Consider the following 15,061-nt stretch of genomic DNA (forward strand, 5'->3'; position numbering starts at 1 on the left):
ATTTATTTTGATAGTTCCCCCTATCATGGAGTACATTCAGTTCCCTCCTTGATTGGTAGAGGTATATTTCAATATCTTCCTGTTTGCAACTTTTGTTTTCAATAATTACAATCCCTGAAAGCTGCAAACATCTAATATTTTAATTTCAGAGTTTCGATGATTTTAAATGAAATGCTATGAAAATTCAAAGGATTCATTTTAGTCCTCTAGTTTAACTAGTGTAGATCCCTCAGATTTGTTTACAAAGTAATTCTTTAAATAAATATCACTGGCAGTCTTGCAGATTATGCCACAAATTGAAAGAACTCTGTTTACTACGAAAAGCATTCAGCGTACTTGCTGTATGCTCTACAACAGGGTAACTCAGTCTCTATTTCAGCTATACTTTACCTTTGGTTTTTCAGCATTTACCCCTGACTCTAACGTGGCAGCCGTGAGTTCATGCATGTCAAAAGCAGCAGCAGCAGCGGAACCCAACAGCTGACTGGTGTACCAAACACCTGGTGGGATCAACAAGCTTGCAAGTTTCTCTACTACAAAGACCAGAAGTTGGCCATGCCTAGCCTCCCATATCAAACTGTACTTTTTTCCCCTAGCTGCTATCCTTCACACCATCCTTGAAAGGAAGGGGTTAGTTACTTTGCATCTGGAAAGAGTCTGGAAAAGAGTTATTGCTGGCAATCTTTCAAATTTCCCCACAAATTTAAAGAATTCTGTTCACTGCTAATGCATCTCACACACTATTAAACAAGACCATAGCAGAAGCTGCAAATAAATATGAAGGGCTACCAATCCCCTTCCAGATTATTTCAATACTACTGTTAATAACAGCGTTTTGTTTACACAAACATGCACAAGTTATGGTAGTTAATTGGACCTGACGTGGCCCTAGACTATAGAAGTCTTTGACATAGTAAGCCTAATGATAAGAACATCCAGCTGTGGCTATCTGCTTAAATACTCTTTAAAAGAATGCTTATTTAAGCTTTCCATTTTAAAAGTCCTGTTGCCAACTCTATTTGTTTCTGTTCTTGAAAACAAGCCTAAAAGTTGTTTTTGCTTATAAAATGTGTAAGGTATAGTCCTTTCCTTCAAACGATTAAACAAACTCTAGAATAAGATTCATTTTGCAGAATTACCAGCTAACCGAAATAAAGACTGAACTAGCTGTGGTTACTGAGTAGCTGGCTACAATGGTCTTATCCTTATCCTACAGGCTCCTAGATAGAGCAGAAATTCAATAGACCCTAAAATTGCACCTATAGTACACATGCTAGTATGAGTCTGAAATTCATAACCTTGTCCAGCTCCCAAAGACAGCAAGGAATTTAAAGCAGCACGTTAGAATCTTCTAAAATATGTCCTTCCATTGGATTCTCATAACTGCTTTTTCCTACCTTTTCTTATATAGGCTTATATGTAGTTTAAATGCCCAGTTCCAAACATGAAGTCACCATCACCCTTTTCTCTAATCACTTATCCTCATAAAGGCCATTTGTGTATTCTCTGAACCACATTTTAAATATCTGAGAACAGTTGAAACTGACTTAGTAAGAAGTTAATTCCTGACTCCTATGTCATATGGTCACATGTAGAAACAGAAATAATTACATATAACTATAGTCATTTAAAAATAGTGTAAAATGTCATTTGTCAAGGTGGACTTCTCTAACTTCATTACGTCAATGTACAATGCATTCTTTAATAAAATGTCAGTGAAATATGAGATAATCTCTTGATTTGCTGCGCATAATTTGTTAACTTGATAGGCCCAAGGTAAATGAGAGATATTATTTTATTTATTGTCTTTAGTCTCTCTGCTCTTCTAGACACCATATCTTGTTTTTTTCTTTTTCTAAGTCTCTGTTATTTGCTACACCAGTACACTCTGGCATCAGCAACCTCTGAGAGGTAGGTTGTATTAATATGGAAGATTAATATAATATACTAGAAAGCATAAAAATAAACTGAACGAAGAATCTGTGGGAGTAACTCATCTCAGAAAACATTTTCCTAGGGTCACAAAGCCTCCTGTGAATCCCACACTTCCCATCCCACACATGTTGCCGGGGAACTCATTTATATTTCACTCTGGTGATGGTGGAGGCAGGGACAGTCATATAATGTAGCAGTGCCAAGAGGCCTGTGGCAGGGTGGTTAACTTCTCAGAAAGTTTGTTTTGTTTTTTCTACATCAGGCTAGATGTTAAATGACCTCCATGAGGTAATTCATAATTTTCTTCCTAGTCAGTTTTATCTAGGTGCCTATATTTCTTATTAGTGCTCTTCAGTTAGCCTAATATATGATCATTCCTTTAGATCATTCCTTTCATTTTCATTTAATTTTGATTAAGCCCCTCTATTTTTTTGAAAATTCTTCTGATGGAAAAATGTAACTGAAATCCTAAGTCTAGAACTGAATTGGTTGAGGAGTGCCGTATGCCAAGTCTTTAAAGTATGAAACATAGCATTCTGTCAGACATGAATAGTAAACTAGAAACATAATGAAAACACCACTCAAAAATTATTTTCTAAAAGGCATATCTATAGATTCCCACACCAGAAAAAGGAAGCAATGTTTTTATTCCTTTCAACTTTTGTCCTAGGTAGACACCAAAGATGCCCTCAAAGAACCATGATTACTGGACTCTACGCCCTTAAGCAGTCGCCTCACATTGTATCTGGTCTGGCCTATGACTTGCATTAACCAATAGAATGAGGCAGAAGTGGCACTATACAAACTCCTGATCTAGATTTGAAGAAGGCTGGCAGCTTCTGTGTCATGTCTTGGAATGGTCACCTTTGGGAACCGCCATTAAAGAAGTCTGGCTAATCAAAAACTGAAATCTTGCCATTTGCAACAACATGGTTAGAACTAGAGGGTATTATGCTAAGCGAAATAAGTCAATCAGAGAAAGACAATTATCATATGATCTCACTGCTATGAGGAATTTGAGAAACAAGACAGAGGATCATAGGGGAAGGGAGGGGAAAATGAAACAAGATGAAACCAGATTAAGAGACTCTTAATCTCAGGAAACAAACTGAGGGTTGCTGGAGTGGAGGGGGATGGGAGGGATGGGGTGGCTGGGTGATGGACACTGGGGAGGGCATGTGCCATGGTGAGAGCTGTGAATTGTGTAAGACTAATGAATCACAAAACCTACCCTGAAACAAATAATATATGTTAATAATAAAAAAAAAAAAGTAGAAGACGAAGTCTGGGTACCCTGCTAAAGAGACCATGTGGCAGACCGCACTAGAAGGCCCCAATGGAGAGGCCCTTAGATCCTCTGGAGAAGTGGAGAAGCCCAGCCAACCCATCATCCCAGTTGGGCCTTTTGATGACTCCAGCCTAAGCCACCATTTACTACAACTTCATAAAGAACCCCAAGTAGGCCCACTGCAAGATTTGTCTAGCTGAACCCAGTGGAACCACAAACTATAAGAGATGTCAACATGATTGCTCTTTTAAGCATCTAAGTTGTAGAATGGTTTGTTATATAGTAATAAGTAACTAAAACACTATATGATAGAAATAAATCTATTATTTCACAAATACTACATATAATTTCTACTGTCCCTCTCTTCATCTAGTTTCTTGGGCAATTTAAATAGCTCTGGAGAACTGGAACAACATACCTTTATTTATACCATCCTACTTTTCTGTGGTATATACACTATCCATTTGAAAAATAATTAGAAAAATGAGACAGAAGGGTCGCCTAAGTGGCTCAGTTGGTTAGGCATCTGCCTTCGGCTCAGGTCATGATCCCAGGGTCCTGGGATCAAATCCTACATCGGGCTCCTTGCTCAGCAGGGAGCCTGCTTCTCCCTCTCCCTCTCCCTTCTCCCTCTGTCTCCCCCTGCTTTTCCTCACTCTCTCTCTCTCTCTCTCTCTGACAAATAAAATCTTAAAAAAAAAAAAAAAAAGAAAGAAAGAAAAATGAGACAGAAGTTAAGTGAACTTTTTAAGATCATATAGATTGAGGATTTATATTTATTTCAAAATGTCTTTTCTCTCCATTGAATATTTCTTATCACATTAGAAACCTTATTCAACAAAGATGTTTCTCACTGTAGCCTACCAGAGAGCCATATGATATCTCCAAATATATAAAAACATCAGGTTCTAACATACTACTTAATAATAAATGAGAATCAGAAGCTGCCCTCTCAATTTACCACCAAAGTTTTACATATAACTAGGATGGCATGTTGGGGAAAGCAGGGGGAAATCTAAATCAGAAGTACATTATTTCAATAATGTTGATTTAAGTTCTGAAGGTTTGTAGCTACTTCAAAATACAAAAAGAAAAAAATGTGTTTAGCATTAACCTTAAATAAGAGTTTTGTTTAATTTCTGTTTTTTTCCATAGAGGATTCTATATTTGCTGGTAACACATTAAGAAACTTATACAAATAAAAGATAGATCTAAATTTTGGATGATTCAGGTGAGCAAGCTCATTAATAACTTATTCAAAATGTCATTTTTTTAACTAGAATATTTAACATGAAGGTAAAGTAGTTTACCCAAGGATCATATCTTTATATGAGAATTCCATCAAATTTATTGTTACAATAACCAAAAGATGAAACTAAATATTATTCAAACAAATCAGATAAATTAAGACCCCAGAGGAGATGGGAAAGGAAGCAATCAACTTCACACATGGGGAGGTACACTTTAAAAAAGAGAACTAATTCTTTTTTTTTTTTTTTTAAAGACCACATGAAGGAAAGAAAGGGAATACAGTTTGGCGAAATTTCAAAAGGGAGGATATCTAAGAAACAGCATTATCTGCAAGGAATAATCATCGTTGGAACATTAGGAGGTCCACGGCTTTAAGAAAGTATAGTTTTGGCACACACAGGCTGTGTGCTGTACAACTGCAGATGACACCATTCAGATGGATTGTTGTGTGCTTCACATAAACCAGAGTGCTTCAAGGTAGTAAGTACAGTTAGAGATCATATTTGAGCGGGTGTAACAAACTCACACCCAATGATTTGATGCATAAGGACTTATTCCTCTGATGTAATAAAAAGCCTGGGTGGCATGGCTCATACAGTACCTCTAGGGTGCCATCAGGAATCACCCTTCTATCTTTCTCTTCTTTCTCTTCTGCCATCCTAAGTATATATCTTTCATTTTCATTGTCACATCAAGGTGGGATGACCAACTTGTCCTGGCTTTAAAACTGGAAGTCACACATCTAAGAAACCTCCTTAGTCCCTAGTAAACCAGGACAGCTGGTCACCTTACATGGTGTCAACATGGCATTCTACCTCTAGTTCCATTGGTTCGTATCTCATATCCTTCTCATATCTTGGACATAGGAAGAAGATGAGGAAAAAGTAGAGAATAAGGGGTGCGTAGAATCTATGTCAGGAAAGTAAAACTTTTCCAGTAATTCTCAGCACACTTCTAAGTTACCAGAACTACCAAGATAAGCTGGGAAATGGATTATATTAGCTAGACACAGTGGTACCCTCCATTTGAAAGAAGAAACAGAGAGAGTGCATTAGGAAGACAGCAGTATGTGCATAATTTTGTGACTTTCTCTAGGAATGCTCAATATCTGTAGGACAAGAATAGAGAAAGCAAACAAGGAGGGCAAACCAGGGCTGGACATTGTCAAAGAAAGAATTTCAGAAAGGTAAAGAAATACATTATTTTGGAGTACGCATATCATTATTGAAATGGCTCACCATGCAACGCATACTGAGGGAAAAGTTCAATAAAACTAGGAAGGGTGTCACCTACAAAGAAAAATAATAGAGGGATTAGAAATTTAGAATGAAATATTAAGATTCCTTTTAAATCCTGGGGAAACACCCTATATGAGAAAGTCAATTATTTTTCATTTTATTGGTACTAGATTATTTATCTTCAACTTAATTCACCAAGTAGTTCTGTTTTGTTTATTTTAACATTCTAAACTTTAGGGAGGAAATTTTATTTAAATTTGTCTTAAAAACATAACATTTCTGTTAACATTGATAACAAATCAATAAAGACATTGATAATGAAAACCTAATAGAAAAATAGGTGGTGAGTTAACTGAAGGATTTAAAAAATATATTTTAATGAAAATGTGTGTGCAAAACTAAGCTAAGTATTTTAATGTCACATAACAATTGAATAAATCATTGATTGAAAAGCAACACCAGGGGTACCTGGGTGGCACACTTGGTTGACAACTTGACTTGTGATTTTGCTCAGATCGTGATGTCTGGGTCATGAGACTGAGTTCCTCTCAGGCTCCACACTAAGTGCAGAGTCTGCTTAAGACTCTCTTTCCCTACAGGGAACCCTCTTACACTGTTGGTGGGAATGCAAGCTGTTGCAGCCATTCTAGAAAACAGTATGGAGGATTCTTAAGAAGTTAAAAATAGAACTACCCTATGACCCAGCAACTGCACTACTAGGTATTTACCCAAAAGATACAACTGTAGTGATCCAAAGGGGCACCTGCATCCCAATGTCTATAGCAGCAATGCCTACAATAGCCCAACTATGGAAAGAGTCCAGATGTCCATTGACAAATGAATGGATAAAGAAGATGTGGTATATATATACAATGGAATATTACTCAGCCACCAAAAAAAAAAAAAAAAATGAAATCTTGCCATTTGCAACTACATGGATGGAACTAGAGGGTATTACGCTAAGTGAAATAAGTCAATTAGAGAAAGACAATTGTCATATGATTTCACTCATATGTGAAATTTAAGAAACAAAACAGAGGATCATAGGGGAAAGGAGGAAAAAATAAATAAGACAAAATCGGAAAGGGAGACAAACCATAAGAAACTCTTAACTATCGGAAAAAACTGAGGGTTGCCGGAGGGAAGGTGAGTGGGGGGATGGGGCAGCTGGATGATGGGTATTTTTTTTTTTTTTTAAAGATTTTATTTATTCATTTGAGAGAGAATGAGAGAGAGAGAGAGCACATGAGAGGGGGGAGGGTCAGAGGGAGAAGCAGACTCCCTGCTGAGCAGGGAGCCCGATGTGGGACTCGATCCCGGGTCTCCAGGATCATGACCTGAGCCGAAGGCAGTCGCTTAACCAACTGAGCCACCCAGGCGCCCCTGGATGATGGGTATTAAGGAGGGCACATGATGTAATGGGCACTGGGTGTTCTATGCAACTGAGGAATCACTGAACTCTATCTCTGAAACTAGTAATACACTATATGTTAATTAATTGAATTTAAATAAAATAAAATTAAAAAAAAGACTCTCCTCCTGTCCTTCTGTCCCTCCCCCAGTTTGTGCTCCCTCTCTCTCTAAAATAAATAAATAAATCTTAAAAAAAAAAAAGAAAACAAAAGCAACACTATTTATCTTTAAATCATAAGGGACAACTGAATTGAGATCACCTTCTGTTTAAATTAGACCACATTTAAATTCATATCATAGGCATTTATTCAGGTGGGAAATAAACAGGGCAAAGGAGATCTAGAATAGGTGATAAAGATATATAACTACTTTTGAGTCAAGACACAGTGAGCATAAAATGATCAGTTTCTCAGAGAGAGACTCCTCCTCCATGAGAGCTTTTAGAAGTTCAACTTGGAGATTCCCTACATCTGCACAGAGAAGGTGGAGAAATTTCACTGACACTATTGTAAGAATTGAGTGTGAAGAAAACTAACGAGACAAACTTAGGAGGCAGCGACAGAAAGCCGTTGCCAGTCAATGTGCAAAAGCGGCCTCCTGGTTGACAGTCTGCTGAGGCACACAATTCTTAACGCTTCTCAGTCTAGAGCACAAGATTTCCCAGACTTGGGCTCTATTTCCCACAGTGGCATAGGTCAATTTCACCCCCAAAGGCTTTCTAACTTCTCTAAGCTAAGGAGGAAAAATCAAGCAGAAGGAAAAAAATCAGACAATAGAGCAGAGCAAATATTACTTGCAAAAGTGGCTGCCTAACCCAGAGAAATTAAATGTGGATTTAGGCCTGTGAGCTCTTGTACTGATAAAAAGATCCTGGAAATTTTGACTACCTCAAAGAAAACATTTATAATAAAATTATTTCAAAGGTATTTTTTAAAATTATGAAAGCATTTTAAAGTAATACATTTTTCTGAAAATCAATATCACCTTTTGACTTAGATAGTAGAAGAAGATAGCATCAAAATGTTGATAAAGAGTCTCCATTTGGGGCACATTGGTCAAAATGGCTCTGTAGTAAAGAAAAAAGTACTTGAAGGGAAACTTGCTGTTTGCCTCTAATCCAGCTTTTTGAGGTGTATTAGATTTTTGGCGGATCAGTTATCTGTTGCTACTTCACATACCATAACCTAAAACTTGGTGGCTTAGAACAACAGTGATTTATCACCTTTCACATTTTTGTGGATTGACTGGGTGGTTCTGCTGGTCTTACCTAGGATCCCTCACGTAGTTGTATTCAGCTGGCTTCACTCCCATGTTTGGGTCACTAGCTGGGTTGGCTGCAAAGAATGAGGTGGCGGGGCTTTCTTCCCATGGCTTTTTCAGAGCAAGGTGGTCTCAGAGTTCCATGGGAGCTACGGCAGAATCTGCAGAGTCTCTTGAGGCCTTGGTCTGGAGCTTACACCGTGTCACTTCTGCCATGTTTCATAGGTCAAAGCAATTCAGGAGGACAGACCGGATTCAAGGGGTGGAAAAATAGACTGACTTCATCTTTTGGTGGATGAAATGCTGAATATTATTGTTAAGATTTTTAAGTACTACGAATAGAAAAGTTTGAGAATTTGACAAATAATTTAAACTCTCCATCAGAAAAAAAAGGGCAAATGTACACAAAGCCTGTGTTAATTTTAAAGCAGTAATGCCCTTCTATGTCGTCGGACTCCAGGCTAAGAGTCCCTGACATAAACAGCTCCCCTTAAATTCAATGTGCGACTTAACGTGAATAAACAGGAATACAGTCGAAAGACTTTGCAAAAGGTTAAAGAAAAATATGGCCCTCTGCACTGACATTTTTTTCAGTGTTAGGTTCTATATTCTATATTAAAAATTATGTTTTTACTTAACATAACAGGACTTTAAGAGTTAAGGCACAGAAAACTTATATCATAGTTGAACAGAGACTGATAATTTACTTGACTTTGGATGGAATTATTACTTACATAAATTAATACATAACAAAGGACAATTTCTTTTTTCTAGTTCTTTAAAAATCTGATTTTAATCAAGTTGTCACTCTATCTCTGATTAAATTCTTTTAATTTAAGGAGGTTAAAAGCAACCTATTTTTATCTTCTTTAGTTATTGGTGGTTGAAGGATCTTCTCTCAAACAGGAAAGTGAAGTAGAGTTTTTGCATAATTTTAGTTACTAATTAAAAAAATAACTAAATGTATGTTGGAACATACATCAACATGAACTTTTTTCAAAAATAATTTCATATGTAGTAACTGACATTAGTAATAGCTCCTGAAGACATAGTTCTTATTTAATATAATCTTTGTGATGTGAACAAGTATTATAACACATGGTAGTTTAATATGACTAAATCCCAATTAAAATAAAGACTTATTTTATTACTTGTATTTATTTATATACATTTATTACTTGCTTCCGGAAGAATTTAAAAATGTCACATAAGTAAGTGCCTAGCATTTCAGTCTATAATCTGTAATTGATAAGATAAAAGCAAGACTTTCAGATAGGTACACAAGTTACATAAGGGAAAGCCTCACATGATTCCCGAAATTTGAGAGGAACAAGGGGCTACCATTTGATAGCAAGAGGTAGAGGCTGGAAAGAGGAAAATACCTTAATCAAGATATGCTCTCAGACCAAGGCAGAAAAGATTACTGAAGAGTTCTTTGCAGGAAGTTTATATTAAAACCAAAGTCCACAAATTATACGTTAAATAGAAGTAGAAAATCTACAGTTCAAGCCTCATAGTTGGACTAAACCCAACTCTAAGTGATGATTTTCAGGTAGACTCTTTTTTTTGATCCAAAGAGATTCAAAGCTCGAGAAGGATTTGATACACCATTGCTGACTTTGAAGATGGAAGGGGGCAATGTGCAAGGAGTGGATAGTGGCAGCAAGGAGCCAAGAGTAACCCCTGGCTAATTGCCAACAAAGAAATGGCGATCTTAGTCCTACAGCTGCAAGGAACAAAATTCTGCCAATAGCAAGAATGAGCCTGGAAGAAGAACTTGAATTCCAGATGAAAATGCAGTCAGTAGACACCTTTATTTAAGCCTTGAATACTTGGAACCCACTCAAGCCTGGCTGGAGTTCTGACGTACAGAAACTGTAAGATATTAAGTGTATCTTGTTTTAAGCTCCTAAATTTGTGATAATTTATTCTGTAGCAGATTTTGTTATCCATGATGCCACCAGAGCAAATGCCCACAAATGTAGAAGGGGTTTTGGAATCAGGTAATGAACTGAGGTTCAGAAACATGACAGAAAAAGCCTCGTTGCTTTGAGAAGACCATTAGTAGAAATATGGACATGAAAAATGTTGCTGATGGGGCGCCAGGATGGCTCAGTCAGTTAAGTGCCTGCCTTTGGCTCAGGTCTGCCTTGGGCTCCCTGCTCAGCGGGAAGTCTGCTTCTCCTTCTGCCTCTCCCCACCTTGTGTGTGTGCACTCTCTCTCTGTCTCTCAAATAAATAAATAAAATCTTTAAAAAAAAAAAAAAAACTGCTGCTGCTGAGGGCTCAGCAAGAAGTGAGGAACTTGCTACTGAACACTGAAGGAAGGGAGATCCTTGCCGTGTAGTAATGGAAAGTTTAGAAAAGTGGTTTCCTGCTGTTACATAGAAAGCAGAACTTGTAAATAATAAACTTGGATATTGAGTTAAGGAGATCTCTAAGCAAAGTGTTGAAGGTGAGGCCTGGTTCCTTTCTTCTGCTCATAATAAAATATAAGAAGATAGAAAGACATTGAAGAAAGAACTGTTAACCAAAAAGTACATGGGCATGCTGATTTGGGAAATTCTCAGCCTATAGATATAGCAAAAGATGCTAAAATTAAGAAATTACTCCTGAAAATGTGGCACTGGGTAAAAGGTGTGGGGTGTCTATACAACATTTTGCTGCCACCCTGGAAAGATCAAAAGGGTCAGAGTGTTTAATCATCAGAGATTAAAGGTGTGCCTCATAGGTCTCAATTAGACCTGAACGCCTCTCTAAGAAGCTTATTGGCAATGTCCCTTAGACATCTCAGCTAAAGCCAAGAATAGAAAAGGAATTATCTCAGAAAAAAAAAATTTATGAGTGAGTCCTTTGTCTGTTGGAGTAAACCCTCCAGAAATCCACATAAAGCCACAAAGTATTTGGGAATATTTTACTAGCAGGAACACTACCGGCTGGGACTGAAAGGGGCAGAAAAGAATATGAAATAAAAGGAGACTCGCAGCATCCCCAAATTCTCCTGGCAGGAAGCAGGGTGTGATAATATCAGTCAGCTACAGACAGGATCTACCTTTCATAAAAAAGGAAGGATGACTCAGAACGAAGATCCCAGAAGGCAGAGGTGAAAACCCCAGAGAATATCCTTAAGTCCTGAAACCTAATGGGGCCTTCCCAGCTGGATCTAAAACTGACTCCATTTTCCTTGTTTTGGGGCCAGAACATTTATAACTGTATTCGTTTTCTATTGCTGTGTAACAAATTACCACAAATATGGTAACTTAAAACAACGCAAATTTATTGTCCCTCAGTTCTCCAGGTCAGAGTTTATTATGGCTCATCTGGCTTCTCAGAGTCTTACAAAGACAAAATCAAGATGTCAGCCAGGCTGGACTCTTATGTTGGGGTTCTGAGGAAGAATCTGTCTTTAAGTTCATTCTGGTCATTGGCTGAATTCAGTTCCATGTAGTCCCCCATTCCCTAACTGGCTATTGGTTGGGGTCCAGTCTTATCTCCTACAGACCACCTACCTTCTTTTGCACGTGCCCCCACTTTCTTCAGAGACAGGAAAGGCACATCAAATCCTTCTTGTGCTTTGAATCTCTCTCTTCTTGATTTCAAAGTTTGTTCTGGTATTTGAGTGTATGAGCCCATTTTAATTGTAAGCAATGAGAAGTTCTCAGGACCTCAGCAATACACATAAAATGTGTCCCCTCAGATAAAGTCAGAAACACAAGCCAATGTCTCTGCTGGAACCACCCTTTGATTTTATGTGTCCATTTCTACATCCACACCCTCTCTACACTGCCAATACTGAATGTTATCTGAAGAATATTGATGAAATAAAATGACAAATAGTAAGTAGTACTCTATTTTATTGGCCATTGGGATAAAACTCTATTGGATTGTCTGAGAGAGCAAGCCTATCAGAAGAGTAAGCCAGAAATCCAGATGTCAGGTTTCTGATTCTAATCTTGAGAAAATCATTTCAGTTATTGGATTCACTTTTCACCATAAGATTTTTTCATAATAAAATCTTTAAAAATATTACTAAACAAATGCAAAGACATGTATTATTATTAATTATTAGTTCTGTGGCATTGCTGTTACTGCTGTGGTTGTCTCTGCTATAACAGTCGTTTCCTCATTTTTTAGAGAGAGACAGATCTTTCTGCATCTCTCTTTCATGATTCCTCTACTTGTGTTCCCCATCCCAGCCACATATACTGAATATACACTATGTGTAAGTCCCTGGACATGCTGCTTGTTCTCTTGGGCCTCCTGACCTTTTTACTCTGAACTGACTTGCAATTTTATTTTATTTGCCAGTTTTTTTTCATCTGCACTTTCCATCCTTTAGAAATTTGATCACTAAAGCTCTAACACTTGACTTAATATTTGGCGCCCTTCCATGTGCCTTTTATAGACTGAATTGTGTTCTCTCCAAAATTCACGTGTTGAAGTCTTCATCCTCAATGAGACTCTACTTGCAGGAAGGGTCTTTAAGGAAGTAATTAAAATTGAATGGGATCAAAAGGTGAGGCCTTAAACCAATAGGACTGGTGTCTTTATAAGAAGAGACACCAGGGATGTATACAAACAGAAGAAAGGCCATGTAAAAACACAATGAGAAGGTGGTTCTCTGCAAGCCAAGGAGAGTGATCTCACCTGAAACCAACCCTGCCAGCACCTTGATCTTGGACTTCCAGCCTCTAGAATTGTTGTTTAAGCCATCCAGTCTGTGGCGTTCTGTTAAAGTAGCCCAGGCAGGATGATTCAGTACCTTTGTAGCTCCCTGTGCATAGGTCATCCATTGTTGTTGTTGCTGCTTTTTTTTTCAATAGTGAAACCCAAACTGAATGGTAACAGTAATATCCACTTATAAGCACAACTAGAAATATGAAGACTGATACTTGGCTTCTATTCTTAACTTCAAACTTCCAGAAATATTAGGCCAAGTTTAACATTTCTAGTCTCTTAATTTCTGTTTTCTCTGAAACTTCTTATCATTTGGCTTTTACCTCCACAACCCAGCCAAAATTGTTTTCAGTTATGTCATTAATGACCTTCTAACGAGCCACTCCTCCTCATTTAATCAATCTTACTGTGTCAAAACAACACTGTTGAGCATGCCCTTATTTCCAAGTCACAGTTCTGTTTTTTTTCTCATAAACCTTTGACTATCTCTTCTGGTCTTCTTTTGTTTGTTCATTTTCATCCATGTTTCCCTTAAATGAGGGTATTCTGAACATTTCTATTCATTGTCCTCTTTTTCTCTTTCCAAATTCTCATTCAAGCCTTCAACTTCTGTTAGTGTCTGTATTTGAAGGGATCTCCTGAATGGATATGCCTGGTCCAACTTCTCTGTACTATTGCTCACTCCTGCAGATTTCCATTTGGATTTCACACAGGATTTCAAACTCATTATGTTCAAAATTGAATGCCAATGATAATTTTAAAATAGAGGAAATTGTGCACTGAGAAAATAGAAGTGAGATAATGTAAATCTTAGAGTTGGAGTAAATATTTTTCCTGTGCAAACTTGCTAGAGATAAGAAAGCTAAAGCAAAATACAGCAAGTGCTCAAGTTGGTATTTCTGAGAAAAAAGCAAAAGGGTTCAATGACTATCAGTTAATGTGGCCTCTAGATTTTGTTATGCTTTGTTTCCAATGGCAGTACTAAAATTATGAAACACTGCATTATGGAGACAGGTCAGAGAAACGTCTTTAGGTGTTTTGAAGTAAACTATAATATAAGTTGTTAATATCAGTCCCTATATCAGTCATATATTTTTTCGTTCTAAAACATTTATGTCAGCTCTGATTTTTTTTTGGCTCAAGATACTTTTATACTTTTAACAATTTCTGAGGAAGCTAAAGAACTGTTTATGGAGAGTGTATCTATTGATATTTACTATATTCAAAATTAAAACAAAACTATAAATATATTATGTTTAAATACCCATAAGCCTATTATAATTTTATAAAAAAAATAATTATATCTTCCAAAACAAAAAAGATTATGTGAGAAAAGTTCAATGTTTTACATTTTGCAAATGTCTTTAATGTCTGGCTTAATAAAAGATAGCTGGATTCTTCTATCTGCCTGTGCATGCACTCTGTTTTGATATGCTATTTGGTTGAAGTATGTAAAAAAAGAAAAATCTAGCCTCCCACAAATAGGTAATTGGAAAAAGAAGAGTATTTTAATAGCCTTTCAGACAATGCATAATATTCTCTTTTATACTCCACCAAAACTTAGCAAATGGTGATGTCTTAATGCTTTAAAGTTTTAGCTTCAATATGGAATCTGAATCCATATCAATGAACTTTTCATACTCTGTTACAAAAAATTTAATTGACCCTTTAGTCTGCTGGGCTGCTATAACCATAGCATAGAATGCCACAGACTGGGTGGCTTATTAACAACAGAAATTTATTTCTTGTATTTCTGGAATCTGGGAAGTCCAAGATCAAAATAGCAGCAGATTTGGTGTCTGGTGAAAGCCTGCTTCCATCATAGACAGCAATCTTTTTGGTGTCCTCACATGGCATAAAGGGCATAGAACCTCCATAGAGAGGACCTAATCATCTTCCAAAGGCCCCAGTCCAATTACCAACACATTAAAGTTCCAATATATGAATTTGGAGGGACACAAACATTCGGTCTATAATGGCTGGTCTATCTTGAACTTTC

This window comes from Phoca vitulina, unplaced genomic scaffold (genome assembly GCF_004348235.1).
Source record: "Phoca vitulina isolate PV1807 unplaced genomic scaffold, GSC_HSeal_1.0 scaffold14, whole genome shotgun sequence".
NCBI lineage: Eukaryota > Metazoa > Chordata > Mammalia > Carnivora > Phocidae > Phoca > Phoca vitulina.